This window comes from Sorex araneus, chromosome X, assembly GCF_027595985.1.
Source record: "Sorex araneus isolate mSorAra2 chromosome X, mSorAra2.pri, whole genome shotgun sequence".
Classification (NCBI taxonomy): domain Eukaryota; kingdom Metazoa; phylum Chordata; class Mammalia; order Eulipotyphla; family Soricidae; genus Sorex; species Sorex araneus.
The window spans coordinates 109,028,301-109,049,557 of NC_073313.1; the positions used below are offsets into that span (position 1 = coordinate 109,028,301).

At 42.1% G+C, this 21,257-nt stretch overlaps 1 protein-coding gene across 8 annotated transcripts in view; it reads left to right on the forward strand.

Annotated features, from left to right (window-relative positions):
• Window positions 1-21,257, forward strand: part of PAK3 (p21 (RAC1) activated kinase 3) — a 341,434-nt gene that overhangs the window by 196,184 nt on the left and 123,993 nt on the right. For 4 of the 8 annotated variants that reach the window (XM_055122432.1, XM_055122437.1, XM_055122438.1 and 1 more), the window contains exons 1-5: window positions 4,438-4,555; window positions 5,208-5,309; window positions 5,456-5,521; window positions 5,658-5,768; window positions 11,036-11,168. The exons of 1 other annotated variant lie outside the window; for it this stretch is intronic. The gene's annotated coding sequence lies outside the window, so the exon portion shown is untranslated. Of the gene's footprint in view, window positions 1-4,434; window positions 4,556-5,207; window positions 5,321-5,455; window positions 5,522-5,657; window positions 5,769-11,035; window positions 11,169-21,257 lie in introns of those variants that run through there. 3 more of the 8 variants (XM_055122434.1, XM_055122433.1, XM_055122435.1) reach the window with 3 other exon arrangements.

Below are 21,257 nucleotides of genomic sequence, written 5' to 3' on the forward strand. Positions count from 1 at the left end.
TCCCATATAGTACCCTGAACACAGCCAGGGGTAATTCCTGAATGCAGAGCCAGGAGTAATTCCTGAGTATCACTGTGACTTTCCCAAACCAAATATGTATATTTTATAAATCATAGATATACCAGTAAGTAAATAAAATTCATTTAATACATTGTGGGGGATTGTTTTATTTTTTAAGACACAAAAGGTAGTGCTTAGGGCTCACTCCAGGCTCTGTGCTCAGAAATGACCCTGGGAACATTTAGGGGATTACATGTGTTGCCTAGGATTGAACCTGGGTCAATCACATTCAAGGTAAGTGTCTTACCTTGTTATACTATTTCTCTTACCCAAATAATACTTTTAGATTACTTTTAGATCATCATGTAAAAACAAAACTAAATGTGATGGGTTAGTTTTTAATTCCAATATTCATTTTAAAAGATACCTGAAAATCACTGTGGAAGCGAAACATCCTAATTTCAGTCTGGAATTTGAGGGAAAGGATAAGCAATTTTGCACTATAAGACAAGTAACTAGCCCTGCTCCGTGTCATTTTTAAAAGACTAATTTAAAATACCAATTCCTTAGCGCAAGCTCTTTCTTTTGCCTTTTGTTTGTTTGAATATTTTTACTTTTTCTCATTTTTTATTAAACAACAGTGATTCACAAAGTTACTGATAGTTGAGTTCTATATCACTGTTTCACTGTCATCACTGTCTGTCATCCCGTTGCTCATCGATTTGCTCGAGCGGGCACTAGTAACGTCTCCATTGTGAGACCTGCTGTTATTGTTTTTGGCTTATCGAATACACCACGGGTAGCTTGCCAGGCTCTGCCATACGGGTGAGATACTCTTGGTAGCTTGTCTGGATCTCCGAGAAGGGCAGAGGAATTGAACCCAGGTCGGCCACGTGCAAGGCGAATGCCCTACTTGCTGTGCTATTGCTCCAGTTCTAGGCATATGATATTTCAACACCATTCCCAATACCAGTGTCAACTTCACTCCACCAGTCTTCCCATATTCCCTTCCCATCACATCCCCACCCCATCAGTGCCTGTCAACTGGCACATTACACATTTCCAATGATTGCAGCTTAGAGCTCATGTTTTCAGTGCTGTTGAGTCTGTTTTGGATATACACTTGCTTTTTCTTTTGAAGCAAATATCTGTTTTAGGAAAGCCAGTAATTCCACACTTAATTCTTTTTTTTCCACACTTAATTCTTTTTTTGTTTTCTTTTTGGGTCACACCCGGCGATGCACAGGGGTCACTCCTGGCTCATGCACTCAGGAATCACCCCTGGCGGTGCTCAGGGGACCATATGGGATGCTGGGATTCGAACCCGGGTCAGCCGCGTGCAAGGCAAACGCCCTACCCGCTGTCCACACTTAATTCTTAATGGGAGTACACCACACCATATTTGAAACAATCATGGTATTTGGCCCCAGATTTAAGTACAAATCCCAGCTTTGCCAGTTAGCAAATGATTAACAGTCATATCTGCACACATACATATACTAATCAAGGAAATAAAACATAAAATGTAAAGTGATCCTTCAAAAATAATCTGGGGGCGGGGGAAGATTATACAGTGGCTAAAGAAGGCATTTATTTTACATGCTGCTGACCCAGAATCTGTTCCCAATACCTCTGATGGTCTCCCGAGTCGGCCAAAAGTGATCCTTGAGTTCATAGCCAGGAGTAAGCTCTGAGCAGTGCTGAGTATGGCCCCCACAACAAACAAACAAAAATCTAGAACTTTCTTGTTGCCCTCTTTTTCCTTCTTTATTTGAAAGGCCATTATCCTTTTTCTCAGTTCCTAGTATCATCACCTCTGTCCCTCTTGGAGAGCCTGGCAAGCTACTGAGAGTAACCCGCCCCCACGGCAGAGCCTGGCAAGCTACCCGTGGCATATTCGATATGCCAAAAACAGTAACAATAAGTATCACAATGGAGATGTTACTAGTGCCTGCTGGAGCAAATCCATGAACAATGGGATGACAGTGCTACAGTGTAGCGTCATCACACTTTAAAATGAAACTTTGCAAAGATGTTTCTCATTATCCAACTTCAGATATTTTTCTCTAGTGAATCTACAGTCTTTTTGTGTGATTTTCTTATAAGCACTTCAAGAAATAAAAAGAGGACACAAAGAAACGAAGACTTATCCCCTGCTCTTGGATTGGGAGGATTAAAACTATTAAAATGGCAATACTCCCCGAAGCATTATACAGATTCAGTGTAGTTACTATAAGGATACTCATGCATGATATTTTCAAAGAAGTCGATTGAATACTCCTGAAATTCATATGGAACATTGAACCCTCATGGATAGCTAAAACAGTCCTTAGGAAAAAGAAGATGGAAGGCATTCCCTTTCACAACTTCAAACTGTCCTAGAAAGCTGTAGTAATTAAAACAGCATGGTATTGGAATAAAGACAGCCCCACAGACCAAAATAGAGTTGAATATCCTGACACAGACTCTAAATATATGAACATTTGATCTTTGATGAAGGAACAAAGAATATGAAGTTAAGCACCATGAAAGATATGTTAGTTTACTTTCAATCTTATAATGAATTTTGTTGGAATTATAAATAAATAATTTCCCAGATGTTGCTTAGTGTTGAAAAAAATGTATAAAAGTGCAGTGGAGTGGTTCATGACCTATTTCACTATTTAAACACGTGAGAATATAATATTCCTTATAAAGAGAAGTTTGAAAGTGGAGAGGAAAAATAACCCACAATCCGACTACTACAACTGAACTATTATAATACAATGAAATCTTTTCATGAGGCATATTTTACAATATCATTGAAATACTCTTATTATGTTTTACTTGCAATTTTCTATAACAGTCTGTTGATCTCATTTTTTTATAATAATAAATATAATATTATTTTTATAATTTACATAATAAAGCCAATTCCTGGGGGTGGGGAAGGATTTTGGAGCAAGCAGATATCATTTCTGGAGTCAGATTTATTTTGAGGATTTGGACGTCTGCTAAATTCTGAAGGTCTGTTTTAGGGAGAGGATTGAAAGGAAGGAGAGCCATCCATGTTTTAGGCAAGTTTATTACTGAATCACTGTCACTGTCATCCTGTTGTTCAATGATTCGCTCAAGTGGACATCAGTAATGTCTCCATTGTAAGACTTGTTGTTACTGTTTTTGTCATATCGAATTCGCCACCGGTAGCTTGCCACAGGTTCTGCCATGCGGGCGAGATACTCTCGGTAGTTTGCCAGGCTCCCAGAGAGGGCGGAGGAATTGAACACAGGTCGGCTGTGTGCAAGGCAAACACCCTACCCGCTGTGCTATCGCTCCAGCCCAAGGAAAGTTTCACTGTCACTGTCACTGTCATCCTATTGCTCATCGATTTGTTTGAGCGGGCACCAGTAATGTCTCTCATTGAGAGACTTATTGTTACTGTTTTTGGCATATCCAATACACACGGGTAGCTTGCCAGGCTCTGCCACGCAGGCTCCATACTCCCGGTAGCTTGCCGGGCTCTCCGAGAGGGGCGGAGGAATCGAGCTCCGGTTGGCTGGGTGAAAGGCGAACACCCAACCGCTGTGTTATCACTCCAGCCCAGGGAAAGTTTATATATATATGTATATATATATAATGAATACTTATATATATGTGTATTTACCTATTATATAGGTATAGGTGTATAATGTTGTGCATGTGTATATATCTACATATACACACGTGTTTATATAATAGATTCATTGAGTGTGATGCTCTTTGTTACCTGAAACGTGTTACCCATACAGAAAAGCAGTCGTTTTTTATCTACAAGTGTCATTTCTTCGAATCCCAGTACCTTCTCTGCCTCTCTGAGTTGACTGTCTTTGACAAGTGTAACTGGTTGGCCTAGCAGTTTAGGGTCTCCCATCCCAGTCAGTTCTCCCCTGCTACCTAGAGCCCATGTCGTTGCCCAAAAATTATCCTCACCTGAAAATTCAGCTGATACCTCAGGGCTGGTTTATTTTGGGGGGAGGGGAGGGGTAGTTAAAAAATAAATGAAACTCGGCTCCTCTTCCCTGTCAGCTAGAGAGCCAGGTGTGTCTCTGGCCCGATCCCCCCCCCCATTCCAAGCCTGCGGGCGTAGAACTTTCCAGTCCCCCTCCCCAGCCCTCGTTCCCTCCCCTCGGCGAGCCCCCTCCCCCTCCCCGACCTTCCTGCCTGGAAACAAAAGATTGGTCCCCGGCAGCCCACTCAGGGCGGGCGGGGCGGCGGGCGGCGCCTCTGATTGGCCGCGGCGCGGTGCAGAGCCGGGTGACGTCACCCGCGGGCCGGGCTCGCGGGCCGCCGACTCCTCCGCGGCGGGCTCCCGTGGGCGGCGGAGCGGCGGCGCGGGCGCTCCGGGGGGACTGCAGCGTTTCCGGGGCTCGAGCCGGGCGGCCGCGGGGGCCCGCAGCAGCGAGCCCGGGGCCCGGGGCGGGTGGCGGGGGGGCGCGGGCGGGGCGCGGGGCCGCGGGGGGCGCCCGTCAGCGCGGCCGGCCCGAGCGCTCCGAGGGAGAGGAGACAGGTCTGCGCGGCGCGGCCGGACCCGCGCCAGGTAAATCCCGCGCCCGGCCACACCGGGCTGGCTCCGGGCAGGCGGGCGGCGGGTGGGCGCCGCGGGGCAGGGTTTCGGCCCGCTCGCCCCCCCACCCCACCCCACCCCCACCCCGTTCCCGCGGCGCCGCCGACGCTGGCCGCCCAGACCCCGCGCGCTTCCCAGGGGCCGTGGGCGGGGGCCGGGTGGGTGTGTCGGGCCCCGGCCGGGGGGGACGCGGGCCCGGGCGGCGGCGGCGCGGGTGGGCTCGTCTCGGCCTCCGGAGGCCGCAGCCGCCCCCGGAGCTGCGTCAGCCCCGACTCCGAGACCATCTGGCCGCCCCCCCCTCCGCCGCGGGGCGGCGACCCCCGCACCTCCCGAGACGAGGGGGTGTGGCGCGGGCTCTCTCCTGGGCAGGGCGCCTTTCTCCTCCCCACCCCTTCCCCCTGCTCCTTTCCCCCCCCTTTACGAGCCCCTCTTTTTTTTTCCTTTTTTGATTGAATTCCGTTTTCGCGGGGTGACGCTCATCTTCCGTGGGGGAGTTGGGACGATGCTGTAGGGTTCCAAAAAAAAAAAATCCCAAGTGCCTCAGGTGTCCTTTGTCTTTGTCTCAGGGCAGAATCTTTTAGACTAATGGGCCGCCCTTTTCCCCCCCTCTCCCTGTCCCCCTCAGCCCTTAGGTGCCATTGCCCTGTTTGTGATCTGGGCTCAGACCAGGTGACAGCCGCACTTTGGAGGGCTCCCACGTTCCTTAGGAGTCTTGCTTTCCTGGCAGGTGCTCTTTAGGTGGGGGTTGGGGGTGGGTGGGGGGGGTGTTGGAGCACTGGGGGTGGGGGGTGGGGTGTTTGCTGGGAAAGGGAGGGCGGTGCCGCCAGGGAGGGCGCCAGACGCCCCTTTTGATATTTTGGTCCCACCTTCCAGAATCCAGTGCCTGAATCTGGACTTGAGGGTTCTGGTCTGTGGTGCTTAGAAGCGCAGGAGAGAAGGGTGAGTGGCTTGGTTCTGGGCAGCATGACAAGGGGGTGGTGGCTGTGCTTTATCTAACCTCCCACCCCAACCCCTTGTGGCTCTCAGCAGGGATGCCTTTAGCCATGTTAGTCTTGCTCCCTCCATGGTTTTGCAGACTCAAGTCCAGGCCAACTGTCTGACTGTCTGAGGTGCTGGAACAGAAGGAGGTCCATTCCTGTTCGGTGACAGCACTGTGGCCCTGTTCTGGGATGTTCGAGGTTTAAAGGTTAGTGCGGGTTTTCACTGAGCCATGTGCAAAATGATATAATTTGGAAGATCTTCAGTTTGGTGCTTGCAACACCTAATCAGAGACCTATAATTTATGCAAAGGTGCTTACGATGGTAATGGATGATGAATGTACCTAGGCTTGAAGAGAGGAGAGCCTTTTTCTGGATGGAAATAGCATACTCTGTTTCCCCCACACACACCCGGAAAGAAGCAAAATGGGAAGTGACTGGGGTGTATGTTAGTCAAAGCTACGCCTATATTCTATAGGCCAGAAGGACCTAGAAATAATAAGAAGACCAAGCAGGCAAGTGGGCCTTGAAGGAGAAACCAATAGAAAAAGGATATTTGCCTAGGATAAATTTACAGACAAGGAGCCACATTCTGTAAGGACATTCTGACTAGCTGACCATTCCCACAGGCTGTAACTTTTCTGGTCAGAAATAGTAAATAAAGTAAATAGGCTTCCTGATGGCTAGCAGGGGGGAGATGAACGAGTATGTGATAAAGTGAAGGAAGTGGGGGATAACTTGATGTGACAGGAGTGGGGGCTGCATTCATCAGAGATTCAGCTGCTGTGGTCAGAGACTAAGATCCTCTCTGGAGGATGGCCAAGGCCAAAACATAAGTCATATCTAGAAATCAGATACAGTGGGTAGGTAAGAACAGATGAATAGGGTTGAACAAAAAAAAGCCATCATCTCAGGTGGAATACAAAGATCCCGGTTTCCAAGGTAATGTGAATTAATGGTGGTGGTTTGAGCTTCTATAGCTCAGTCCATTAGAGGTACGATTTCTTGATACACAGGGATTCAATAGTATTCCAAATGTGTAACCCACCCCAGGAGCCAGTAACTTGGGTCAAGAGAAGGAGAAGAAACTGGATGAGCTGCAGCCTCACCATCCAGCTCTTTATCCTAGGAAAGGAGAAAGTAGGATAGGGAGCTCCAAATCTGACCAAGACAGGTAGGTTGACTGCTTTTTCAGGTGATGGACCAGGGCCAGGCCTGGAGTATTGCCCTAGGAATAGGACATCTGCCTGTTGCCATAAAAAAATCCCTCCAAAACGTCCCTTCCTAACGGCCTGCAGGACCATTTTTAGGCAAGGGAGGACAAAAGCTACAGCCTAGAAGGTAAGTACAGCTGTTTAGGCATCTGGGATGCAGCCTGAGTTTCAGCTGTCCTGTTGTGCCCAAATCTCTCCACCTAGCCAGCATCTAAGTGTTCCCTTCTGTAGGGCTGAACGTAGATATCCCAGTCTACTTGGTAGTAGGAGGTTCTCCAGCAAGGGGTGGGAAAGGCCTACAACCCAGTACATCACCTCAGTCCACCACTTCAGTTATGGAACCCAAGTTTCCAATCAGGTAACTGCCATAAATTTAAGATATGATTTACTGGTACGAGAGAACACATAAACCCATGGGCCTGTTTTCATTTCTTTTCCCCAAACATGTACTTCCTACTTTGCTCCTTTTTTGACTTCAGAGGGCATTTGCATTTACATCCACAGTGATTTCTGGAGCCATTAACGCAGCCAAGTGTAAATGGAAGTGTTAATCAATGCAATGGATTGTGTGTCATTTGCACATTTTGTCAGTTTTATACAAAAAAGTTTGGCCTAGCACCCAGGGTATATGATAAGAGGTGTAAAATGCCATAGCTAAAACTGCAGTGGAGATCAAAATTTGGGATGTATATCTTGAAAACCAGATGGAAATGAACTACCTACTACTGAGGAGAACTCATTCCAAAGGCATACTGAGAACCCTCAGATCACTGAGAGAGATCATGGATCTTGGACCCCTGCACTTTTGAGCAGAGACAGAACTTTGCATAAAATGGGAGGATTCTTCATCAGAAAGGGATGCTGTTTTGATACTAGAGGACCCGGAGAGAGTGTAGAGTTAACCCTGGAAGTTAAAAGGAATTGCAGTCTGTGTTTCTGACATAATTTGGGCTTCAGTTACCTTACCTTAAGATGATGGGATTAAATTAGGGATTTCTGAGACAGTCATTACATTTTCTGATAGTGGGTACATTTAATATAGGAACACCAAAGTACAGTAGCACCACAATTTATCCTTCTAAATCATACTCTTTTAGTAAAACCCATCTATTTGGGAAAAAACAATACAAAATAAACATATAATGGCTACCTACTTTTTCTTCAGTGGTATGCTTTTATTTTTGTTTTATGTAAATGGGGAATAAGAAAGGAAAAGAAAGCCAAATTAAGAATCTGCTAGGAGAGTATAAACATGGGGTTGGTGAAGGCAGTATTTCCAAGTGGTTTTTACTTTATGAAGATTTGAGGTGAGGATCAAGAAAGAAACTGGCTTGGTATGTGACTTTTTTCCCCCCATGCTTCTGCTTTTCCATTTCTTTCTGAGCTGGATGGAATTCTTTTATAATTCTCTGCCCTAAAGTATATTATTCCTAACTGTCAGCACATGTGCGCCCTCTAGTGACTTCAATAGGAATACTTTTTTTTTTTTTTATTGAATCACTGTGAGATAGTTACAAGCTTTCATATTTGAGTTACAATCACACAATGATCAAACACCCATCCCTCCACCAGCGCACATTCCCCAACACCAATATCCCCAGTATAACCCCCTCTCCCACCGTCCCCCTGCCTCTATGGCAGACAATATTCTCCATACTCTCTACTTTTGGGCTTTATGGCTTGCAATACAGACACTGAGAGGTCATCAGTTTGGTCCTTTATCTACTTTCAGCACACATCTCCCATCCCGACTGGTTCCTCCAGCCATCATTTTCTTAGTGATCCCTTCTCTATTCTGTCTGCCTTCTCCCCTCCACTCATGAAGCAGGCTTCCAGCTATGGGGCAATCCTCCTGGCCTTCTATCTACTGTCCTTGGGTGTCAGCCTCATGAGACGTTATTCTATACTCCACAAATGAGTGCAGTCCCTCTATGTCTGCCCCTCTCTTTCTGACTCATTTCAATTTAGCGTGATACTCTAATAGGAATACCTTTGAGCAGCCTTAAATCCCATGCCCAACTCAAGATGTCAAACAGTGCTAATTAATGTTCCAAAGGTCTGAAAAGACTCTAGTCCTTCCAGTTTGCCTGAAGGAAGTTCTTTGATACCTACAATTTCCTGAAATATTGGCAGCTGAGAGCGAAAGAGATGGAACCCAATTTACTTCTTTGGGTCTGCAAATAAATAGTTTAAGAACTTTTCATCCCAGTACCTTTAATGTTGAGCAAGGCACCAGCCGTGGGAGGATGCTATCGTAGAGACAGTGGTATCTATAACTTCACTCTCTCCATTTTCAATTAGGTGGTAGCTGTAGTCCCCAGACAGAGATGATGGCAGGGCATAAGGCCATGGTACAAGTAGGGATAAGATATGTTCATGGAACTTGCCTCCAGCAGGTGCAGACACAAGGCAGTATTGGCACACAATATAATATAGACACACAGCATGGCGTCGACATGACAATCTGGATTAGATACATGACATATACCCAGCACAGAATACACTATATATGCACTGAAGCGCCTATTAGCTATATGTACAATACATGTATATGACGCATTTTTGTGCAAGATATATGTGATAAATTACATAGATTTATGATGTGTGTACTGAAAAACATACATGGTATAAAATTACACAAGCTGACATGATAGGAGACTTGACACAACATTTTACTGCCATGACACATATGCTGCATTGTACATTCATGCAAGGGTCATGGGTTCATCATGGTTTAGGGCAGGACATTTGACCTTGCATATGCTCACAACACACTCTAGACACAACTCACCTATAGTTATAGGCAAATGAGTGGACCGTAGCTACTAGGCTGTGTCTTGCAAGACCTGCAAATGCACTGAGAGACTATATTGCTATGTGACTAATGGGTTTGGGGCCCTTGAGGAGGCATGTGAGTCTGTAAAACACCAAGGGAAGGTGGAGAAAAACGTGCTCAGAAACGTGCAGGTGTCTGGTTATAAGTATCCTGGCACTTTTCTCTGCCATCATGGATGCAGTGTTTCTTTTCCGGGACTGACTCTGAGCCCTTAAGATGGGCAGGTGCTTCTTCTGGCTATTGTAGCATTGACTTACTATGCTCCTCTATCCCACCAAACTCCTTGTGGGATGAGCTCATACTGTGGGAATTAACATATCACTCAGGTACAGTGGGTGGCGTTTGGAAAGGTTGCTTGAGGTGTACATATAGAACGCACATGGGAACCTAGGGCTAATGGTGGGGACAGATGTGCTCTAGAGTCTTGTTAACAACAGGTAAGAGCTTAGGGTATGACTTTATCTTTTTATCTAAAGTGGGGGAATTGTGAATCATGGGATCTTTCTTGGATACCTGAGACTTCAATTTTGCTCTCTTCATCTTTTATCTTTAGCTATTCATCTATGCATCGATATTTTTCCATTAGAACACTGATCCTAATTCCAGTACCCTCTAACAAAATGTTTGCTGGCCTTGATTTATTGGGAATTACATACTGATACACTTTTAAAAGTAAAAACATCATGGAATCATGGAGGAAAGGGGTAATAGATATGTAGGATTGCATAGATTTTGATCTTGTAAAGAAGAATATGATTTCAGTCCCTGAGAGGCTTTAGTGATAATGGGAATTGGTAGAAAGAAGAATAACATAGAGACCCTATATTTTTGGCTGCATGTGGAAAAATCTGTAGGGAAGATAGGGCAAACTGTCAATAAAAATTTATTCACTCATGTCTGGGAACAACCGGGGAAAATCCTGGTGGTGGGTGTTGGGAGCAGGCAGAGGGAAGTTCCAATTAAAATAAGAGGCTGAGATCTTTGTGAGATGTTAGTAAGTAAGGGAAACTCAGAAATTTAATCAAAATTACCTTATTGAAAAGTTTCTATAAAGAGAAGAGGATGGATATGGAGACCTGGAGTTGAGAAATGAAATAAACAGAATAGTAGTGATAGGTCTTCATGGAAATTTGCCATTATCTCGGTTTCCTATTGTACTCTGACTCTAATGCCACCTATTAATATGCAAATATTTTGCATCAGTATTGTTTGATTTAATCCCAACAATTTGTCCATGGCGACTAGACCAGGTGTTGCTATGTCTCATTGCTTATTTATACTTCTCATCTTTCTGGTTGTTTGTCTCCTTGCGAGACTTTCTGAAAATCATTCTAGTATGTGTGTGATGTTCTGGGGATTGGACAAGGGATTAGTAGCAGGTGGAGTAAGTGGTTCCCACTCCCCCCACAATGCTTCTCTTGGCAGGTTTCCCCCAAGAAAGCAGCTGAGTGCTTGCAACTTGCCCAGCACTGAGTCCCTCGGAGCTGAAGGCATCCTCGCCCCTTCTCAATGGTCAGTACCCAACTGTACTGAGGTCCTGCAGCCGTGGAGGTGTGAGGTGAGTAATGTATTCCAGGGTAGGAGCTAGGGTTCTCCGAATCCAGGTAAACCCCCACCTTCCCAGCAGTGCTCACAGTATCAAGATCCTGCTTAGAACTCTTACCCAGCATCGATTCAGTCCTTCCTTGCTGGGGGTGTGTGCCTCGTTTAGCATCTTTAGTCTCTTACCCTTCATATTTCCCTAATTTAAGAATGGTAACCTTGACCTACATTCTATGATGTATAAGAAAAATGACCTAACAATCATCGTCATGTCCTTTACAAACGTCAAGTTCCATCTAAGGGCTTTGGTGTTACACAGATCTTCTCATCAGGCTGTCATTTTCTTTCCACCTGCATTCCTGTCAAAGTGGCATTTCAGTCACATGCCACAAATTCACCAATCAGTTCCTATAATTCCTCCATCCCCCATAGCCTTATTTTTTTTACCTTGTTGTTCAAAGTGTATTCCCACCACATCTGTCACAGAGTCTGAACCTAGAAGGCTTAATTCAAAACTTTTAGGAACTTTGTTCTGCTTTCTAACCAAATAGCCTCCATCTCAACTTGGGGACATAAGGCCCATGTTGTGTCTCTAGGTTATTTCAGGGTGGCCACATTTAAAATCACACAAATGGATAGGGCCATGACTTGAGACTGGGGGACAGCCAGTAGGACAGCGGAATCACAGGAAGGAAACAAGGTCTGAAGAGGGGCTGTGGTTGGAAAGTTGAGAAATGTTGGTAGGGCTTTTGCTTCACTATTGCTTTAAATAATTTTTCCATGGTTTCTGGAGTTTTCATCTTGTCAGGTAAACAAGCCTAGGATTTTTTTAGAGGTGGGGGTAGATCTCACCGATCTCTACTTTCCCTTATATGTACCTGGCAATCCCCTGGCAGCTTTTTTAAGTTTGGGCCTGCCTTTTTCTATGTTTTCCCGACTTCTCCCATGACTCCTCATGGTCAGCTTCTCTGCCTTTGATATTTTTTTTTTTGCTTTTTGGGTCACACCTGGCAATGCACAGGGGTTACTCCTGGCTTTGCACTCAGGAATTACCCCTGGTCATGCTTAGGGGACCATATGGGACGCTGGGATTTGAACCCGGGTTGGCCGCGTGCAAGGCAAACGCCCTACCCGCTGTGCTATCTCTCCAGCCCCTCTGCCTTTGATTTTTAAGTAGTCACTATAGCTTCTTCTGTCAGCTCTTTTACCTGACCTTAGGCTGTCACACTATGCAGACAAGCTACTTGTTTTTACCGTATCCCTCTCTTTCTCCTTATTTTATTACTTATCTCTTGGTCAGTTACTTAGGTATCTCTCATACTGCCCATGTCAAAGAAAGAAAATTTAAAAAACCCCAAAAGAAAAAAATTAAACAAAAATATCAAACAACAAATATTGGGGGCTGGAGCGATAGTACAGCGGGTAGGGCATTTGCCTTTCCTGTGGCCGACCCGGGTTTGATTCCCAGCATCCCGTATGGTTCCCTGAGCACCGCCAGGGGTAATTGCTGAGTGCAGAGCCAGGAGAGACCCCTGTGCATTGCTGGATGTGACCCAAAAAGCAAAAAAAAAAATCAAGAACTATTAAGTGTGAGTCCTTTTCACACTGAACTTGTCCTAAATTTATGGGACAAAGAAAACTGGCGCTCAGTGGCCATGACAGCTGTGAAGGATAGCTCAAACGTTTCAGCAGAAACTCAAGAGTTTCAGAGAAATATAAAGTATGAAATTATAACCTTGCTGATAGTGATGTCTTTAACTTTCTAGGCATCTCAGGTAGGGGATTCTCTACAGACCTTGAGTGACAGAGGTAACAGAACTAACATAATATATAAGACCCTGGTTCTCCCCTAGATACTCTATGACAGACACCATAATAATTTTGTTTTTGAAACTTTATTTTAGGGGCAATGGTCTATGATACTATAAATGATAGCATTTCATGTATGTAACAGTTAACCACACCTTCCCCTAGAGTGTCCACTTTACTGCACCATTATCCCAATGTCCCCTCTTCCACCCCATTCCCCTCATTCCTCCCTTGTGGTAAATTTCCTATTGAAAGGTACCATAATAATTTGCATTTACTATGTATCATTGTCAGAACTATCCTAGGCATTTTTCTTACATGAGACTATTTGATCCTCAGCAAGGTAGGTATTTTTTCCTAATCATTATTAATTTTTTATGATTGTAAAAACGATACTAGCTCAAGGTATGTATGATCATCATTGTAACAACAGTGAGGGGATAGGAGTTGAGAGAGTTAAGTAACTTAGCCATATATGGACACATATATAATGTGGTTCTGTGATGAAAGATGCTATGTGGAATTTTCTCAGCATCTTACATTATTTTGGCATTCTTCTGTGCTTTCTCTTATACACACATACTTAGAACAATTCTCACTTACTCTTGTGTGTTCAAACTAATTTACCTCCTTGACTGGCATTTCACAGTGGACCCTTCCTTAGTGACAATCTGTCATGCCCTCCTGATTTTACATGCAACTATGTCTACAATATCAAAATATTTGGATATATTTGTACTGATACACACTGACACATACATACACGTAATCTTATTTTTATACTAGTATATGTGCTTGGTATATACCTCACTCTCTTATTCTTATCCATGTGCACTTTCACATTCTTTCTTCCATTCTCAGACATTCAAATCCACACAGACAATAGTCTCCACCGTGTAGGTCCTACATAATCATTTATACTACACCTAAACACATGTTAACTTCCCTTTTCATGTTTCTCTCTGTCCGATTTTGTAAACTACAACACATTTGCATTGATATCACTATTTTCTCTTCAAAATCATGTAGTTTCATTACTCATAAGTCATCACAGGAGCACATGTATGTGTATATATGCTCATATGCTTATATTTACACATGCTCACATCATAAACACAGTACTACTCATTTCTACTCTTTTTTTGGAGAGCCTCCTCAGTGTTGCTGGGGCTACCTGGGCTTTACTGTGTGGTGCTCAGGAGGCTGTGCAGTGCTGGGGATTGAACCTGGAACATGTATTGAGAATTGCATACTTTTGAAACTTATTAGGTTCAGCAATCCATATTACATTAACATCTAATCTCACTTACCCACAGAAGTATTTGACTCACCTTCATTCACTTAATATCTCCATACTGATAATTACACTTCACCTCAGACTAACAGGCACATGTGATCAAATTCAACGTGTGTACACAAATTCCTTTTCATAAGCTCAGACTTTTTTTTTGGTTTTTGGGTCACACCCGGCGATGCACAGGGTTACTCCTGGCTCATGCACTCAGGAATTACTCCTGGCGGGGGTCGGGGGACCATATGGGATGCTGGGAATCGAACCCGGGTCGGCCGCGTGCAAGGCAAACGCCCTACCCGCTGTGCTATTGCTCCAGCCCCAAGCTCAGCCTTTTCGACAGACACATCACCTTATCCTCACACTCAGATATAATTACACATGCAGATTGACATACATGTTCCCTCATATTCAGAACACACACAAATTCACATTGACACATAGTCACACTGTATGTGAATGCTAATCTACTCATAATCTCACATTTATTTACTCTCACATGTATTGCCACACACACCACAATCATGCTCTCATGTATAGTCACAGCTTCATACTCCTATATTCTCATATGTATGTATGCCATCTCATAGTCAGACTGTCACATCTGTATCACACTGGCATAATCACACTTCTCAAATATTCACATTTTTACATATTTTATAGTTATGTAATCCTTAGTGGGATCACAACCCAAAGTTTCAGAAGCTGGGATAGCAACCATCACTTTTTTCCATATTTGCCAGTACTGCTGTCTTCACTACTGCTAATAACACTTTTTTCAGCAACAGTGGCCAAGAGAAGAATGTCAGTCTCAGCCAGGTTATCAGTAGAATTAAATCTTTCCAGGAAAGAAAGGAGTAAAACTTATGTCTAGGATTAAAAAGAAACAGTTCAGACCCACAGATCAAGTTTTATATTCTTTCTCCTTAGTTACCTTTTACAGAAACCATCTGTAAAAATCTTTACCAAATCATATCCAAGAGAAGTTTGGGTTTAGATGTTGTATATATTTTCTGGAAGTTTATGACAACCTGCCACTTCATTTTTTTCCTCACAAGGGCCAGGGATGGTGAAGAATATTTTTCTACACATTGTTAATGGTTTCTTATGAAAAAATGTGTATCTGATTTTATAAGTATATTATGGAATTGTCTTCTGATAAGGCACACGGAAATGCCTATTTCCAGCACTCATCTCTAATCTAGCTAGGTCATACTTAATACCCTGTCAGCCTGAAATTGGTATTTTAAAAAAAGAAAGAAAATGTTAATGAGCTATTTAAATTATAAAATAAATTTCTCTTTTGATTTTGCATGTGCATAGAGTTTCCACTGGAGTTTTGACACTGGTTACTGTCAACAGAAAAATTCTCAGTAGACGTGGGTAAAAACAAGCTGAAGAACATTTCCTGTACTCCAGATAGAGTGTAGATTTCCCTGTATGAGGGTGAAAAAAGCATAAAACCCAGGATTGAGCCAGTAGCCTGAGTGAATCAGGAGCCTGGTGCCAGAATTGTGTGCCACGTCGGCTCCCAGCAGAACTGTGTGAAATATGAGAACAGCTTGTAGGAGCCTCCCTAGTCCATGGCTTTCCCTGTTGGAGTCACTTAATAAAATGAGCATTGATGTTCAAACCTCCTTTTGATAGTTCTCACATAGCACAGGGAATACTATTTACCGCCTTCCCACCTGATATTGAGAACTTTAATGACATCTTATTTTGGACTTGAATATTTTATTGAGAACTTTAATGACATCTTATTTTGGACTTGAATTTTTTATTTAGGAGATGGAACACCCAAGAGTACTAGGGTTTACTCCTATTTCTGCCCTCAGGGGTCACTCTGGCTGATGCTTGGGGAACCATACATGGTACTAGTGATTATGCACGACAGACCCCTAAAGTATCTGCTTAGACTCCTAAACTATCTCTTCAGCCAAATCTAAAATACAACTACTTGTGAGACTGAAGTAAGAAACTGAAATGTGGATTTGGGCAGCAGCTTGCTGTCATGACAGATCCAGTGCCTCTTTTCCTCAGTCCCAGAAATCCAATTTCTTTATCAGTTCAGATTGAGGGTCTTCTATGGGTTCCATATAGTAATAGGCCTAGAAAATGTTACAAATAGGTGAAAGATACATGTAATGTGCCCTTAGAGTATTTTTATTTCAGTGGGAATGACAAATACACCATGTAATAGGTAGTATCAATTCATGGACCAAAAGTTTGGGATTGGAAGTATCTTTGTAGTGTAATTCAATATCTTAAGTCTCCCGAGGCCTTGAGTTTTCATGAATTGTTGGGAAGAGCAGTCAAATTTTAGGAAAACTGCTTTCTTTTTTTAATGCTTATTTCTTTATTGAAGCACTTGTTTCAAACATGCTCTCAAAATATTTTTTTAAAAACTCTTCTTAACGTATCATATTAAGATATGTTAAGTTCTTAACATATCAGTTCCCAAATACTATCTGAAATTTGTCTTGATCTCAATTATTTTTTTAAATTTTTATTTATTCATTTTTTTATTCAGTCACCATGTGGAAAGTTACAAAGTAGGAAAACTGCTTTCCAAAGCAAACCTTTTCCTAGACATACTGTTATTTTTCCAGAAGATTGAAGTAACAGGGCTGTTTATCTGCACCTAAGCACAGGAATAATAGTGAACACAGGAATATAGACCTAATCGAAATGTTGCACTTAATTAAGATTTAGCTACCACCTCTCCCGGGAGATCTCAAATGTAAATTTGCCAAGCTTTACAGAAATAGCTTGGCAAATTTACATTTGAGAGCTTCACTTGATAGACTGAGACTCATAAGCACAATTTATATAATTTACAAAATGAGCTGAATTTTAGAAAGGTAACATGCACCTGCTAAATTTGCTTAAATGTCATGAGAAGTGCTGAGTTGAGAAGACCCTGGCATTTATATTGCCTCTCAAGGTACTTTATGCCTTTCAAAATATTTTATCCATCCATTATAACAGAAATTAGGAGTACTGTTTCTGGAGTCAGCTAGATTAGCTAGACTAACAGTTAAATCCCGGTTTGACCACTTCCTAAGGGATGTTTGAAACCATAAGTATCACCCTTAAGATTTAGTAATCTCATCTGAAAAATGGGTGTTGTTACTCATCAAACTTCATTGAGTAGTTAGAGTGAAATAAGACAATATATGGGAAATGTTTAGCGCAGTATCTGGCCTATAGTAAACGATTGGCAAATGATGTACATAATTTGGCAGAAAAGAAGTGGAGAGATACCAGATACTGATAGAATTAGAAGTCATGATTCTAATACTAACACATTCACTTTCTGTGTAGAGGATCTGCTCATTCTAGGCTTTGGTACAAATTCTGTAATAGAGGAACAGATCGCTTTATTTGAAGCCTAGAAAAGATTCATATCTATGAAAAACTTAGTAACAGGATGTATCACATATGAAACTGTTGTATAATTGATGAAGCATAATTAAAGCTTAGACTTTAGAGTTAAACAGTAGTGGCATTATGTAGTTTTATTTTTCCAGATAGTAGCTCTGTGACCTTGGCAGTGACCTGATTTTTCCAAAATGTCATTTACATCAGTAGTCCACGTGTTTATATGCTTTATGTGAATTTGTACATGAGTAAATTTTAGCAGACTAGTGAACTGAATGTGGTATCCTAAAGTGCTCAACAGGGCTAAGAATGATGACAGTGTTACCATTATCACCAAACGAAAGATCTTTCTTGAGGCCTGCTGTGTAGTTCTGTTCATACTGCCCATGTGACACTTGTCTGGAATCTGGGGCTTCTTAAAAGTACTAAAATACATCAACAGACTTCTGATAACTACTTTTTTTTTGAATACCACTCTTTTGACATAAAAATTACAGGCTATCAGCTTTAGATAAACTCTATGGAAAGAATTTGACCTCTGCAACATTTGCTACCTAACCATCACACTTATCTGAAGAGACTCTTCTCTTGGTCTCCATAACATCTTATATTCAATATTCTACTTCATTAGGGCTTTCTGGTTTCTCTTCCAGCCAATAAATGTTGGTATTTTCTGGAGGGATTTTCTTCTTTCATTCTAAACTCTCTCTGGGTAATTACACAAACTCCTATGCTTACAGTATTCAAATTAGTATCTTCACTCACATACCCAGCTCCCTATTGAACCATTTCCTTATATCAAAATTATTGACCATTGCTATCATGGCATTGTTTTAAATTTTCTGTCTCAATAGAGAATATTAATTATGACTAGCAAAATTTCTACCCAATGTGGATTAAAGTTTCCTATAGCTTGTAATTATTTGCTATGTGGTTAATACTTCTCAAAGGCAAGATATTTAGATGTTTGTTTTGCATCTCCCTAGATATATGTCTGGTTCAGTTTTTGCTGATCTACCCACTGTGTCACTGTTCTCTATTTTGTACATTCTCTTGTATAAGAATTGTATATTCATTCAAGTTCTATTTGCAGAAGTTTATATTTATAGATCTATTATGTTTGTTGGTAGTTTAAAAATGCAAATGAACTGTCTTAAAATTGTTATTGCGTTTTTCTTGACCCTGAACATTAGAATAATGTGCCATTATTCTTTTGGGAACATGCTTACCAGTACTTCAATGGCTGCTAATACAAGGGACCCAGAAAATATTTTTATCAGCATACCGGGTTTACTGTATTTAAAACCGCCATTCTATGTTAGTTGTTTAACACTCACTGCAGAAAAACAAGCTGAGGCGCAGTTTGGAATTCCAAACTGAAACTAAAAGGTAAGGCAAAGATGTAATGTACTTCATGGTGAGAATAGCTTTTACCGTATTATACTTAAAATTACTGGAGACTAATTCCTAATATTCTTACCAACACTCTATCACCAAACAAATTTAACAGTTAGGTTGATGAATATGTGAACTTGGTCATGGTAATCATGTCACAATACATATACATATATATATATATATTAAACCATCACATTATTACCTTAAATATGTACAACTTTATGTTAATTATACCTCAAAAAATAATAGGCTTAAAGCCATTGCACCTCTCACAATCCTTTGAGCCTTACAGGATAGAAATCTATTTCTACCCAGATTGCCATTCAGTGTCTTGATCTGTTGATCTCTCAAGTCCTAGTATCCCTGCCACCTTGAGCTAATATCTAGAACAGAGGCTTTTATTGAAATATCACTTCTACTGTTTTTCTATTCCCATACTGAATACTTACTCTCCCTGCCTCATTTTCTTAGGGTTGTCGTTTCTAAATTATTTTTATGTTGTTATTTGGAACACCCCACTCCCTTGGAAAATAAAATTTCCCAAGCCTCCAACCTTAGACATTGTCACCAAAGGAATGATCTGAAACTCTAAGCTATCACACTGCTTGATAGTATCTATAAAGCATCAAAACCAGGGGCCAGAGAGATAGTAAAGCTGGTAAAGCATTTGCCTTGCACACAGCTGACCCAGGTTCAAGTCCCAGTAACTATATGGTTCCCTGAGCACAGCCAGGAATGATCCCTGAGCACAATGGGTGTGGCATAAAAAACAAAAAACAACTCAAAATGTCCCAGCCACATAAAAAGATATACAGATATTCTTTTTTTTATTCATTTGATTTCTGTGCATCTTACTTCTCCTATCCCTCTTCTTTGCTGTAGTTTCTAAGTTATATGTGATATTTCTAATAGGCCATATTGTTTTAATCTCTTCTCGTTCATAGCATTATGCCCGAAATATACCTTCCCCCTGGCCTGGTCATTTGTTCTTCCTAATTCTTCTCAAGAGTATTTCTTATGAGGCTGGAAAGATAGTATAACAGGTAGGGCTCTTGGCTTGCACTAAGCCAGCCGGGTTTGATCCCCAGAATTCCTTATAGTTCCCCAAACACTACCAGGAATAATTCCTGAGTGCAGGGCCAGGAGGAACCTCTGAGCAGGTGTAGCCTACCAAAAAACAAAAGGAATATTTCTTCTGTGAAACTATAGTATTCATGCTGTTGAGTATTCCTCTTATTCTGTAGCAGCCTGTTGTAATCTTTGCACTGAACTGTCATGGCCAACACCTATAGCATTAAGATTCTTTCAGAATGACCTGTTCATCTCTTACCCAAGAATCTAGTAAACTCAATTACTCTATCCTCTCACTCCTCTAGAAAGATTTAATTGTCTTTCCTTCACTATCCTCCCTCTAGGGTATTCTTTGTTTACTTGGCTACATGATATAAGCAAAGTACAAAATATATTTGTATAAAATGTAAGCAGTGACTAAATTTTCTTTTTTGCTTTTTGGGTCACACCCAGCAATGCTCAGGGGTTACTTCTGGCTTTGTACTCAGGAATTACTCCTGGCAGTGCTTGGGGGACCATATGGGATGCTGGGGATCGAACCCGGGTCGGCCGTGTGCAAGGCAAATGCCCTACCCACTGTGCTATTGCTCCGGCTCCCAATGACTAAATTTTTTTTTGCTTTTTTTTGGGTCACACCCAACAATGCACAGGGGTCACTCCTGGCTCATGTACTCAGGAATCACCCCTGGTGTTGCTCAGGGGACCATATTGGATGCTGGGATTTGAACCAGGGTCGGTCGCGTGCAAGGCAAACGCCCTTCCCGCTGTGCTATCACTCCAGCCCCAATGACTAAATTTTTGAAGGTTTAATTATTTCCTCAATAGCACAGAATAAACCAGAGGTGAAGACAGTTCATCAGGGTGTGTATCAGACCTAAATAAACGTTAAGCCCTGAAAAGAAAACCTGAAACTTATAGATGTAACTTAATTCTTAAAAGTAACATGAAAGATTTTTCCTCTAAGTATAAATTCTTAAAACAGTTTCCCATAGCATTCTGTTTTACATTTGGCTACAGTTCTAGGAGATGCTTTATGACAAGCCATACTGATTTCTTTTGTACTGTATGATGAAGGAGTGCTTTTGTTTGGGGGCCACACCTAGCAGTACCGAGGGGCTATTGGCTTCATGCTCAGGTTTTACTCCTGTTGGTACT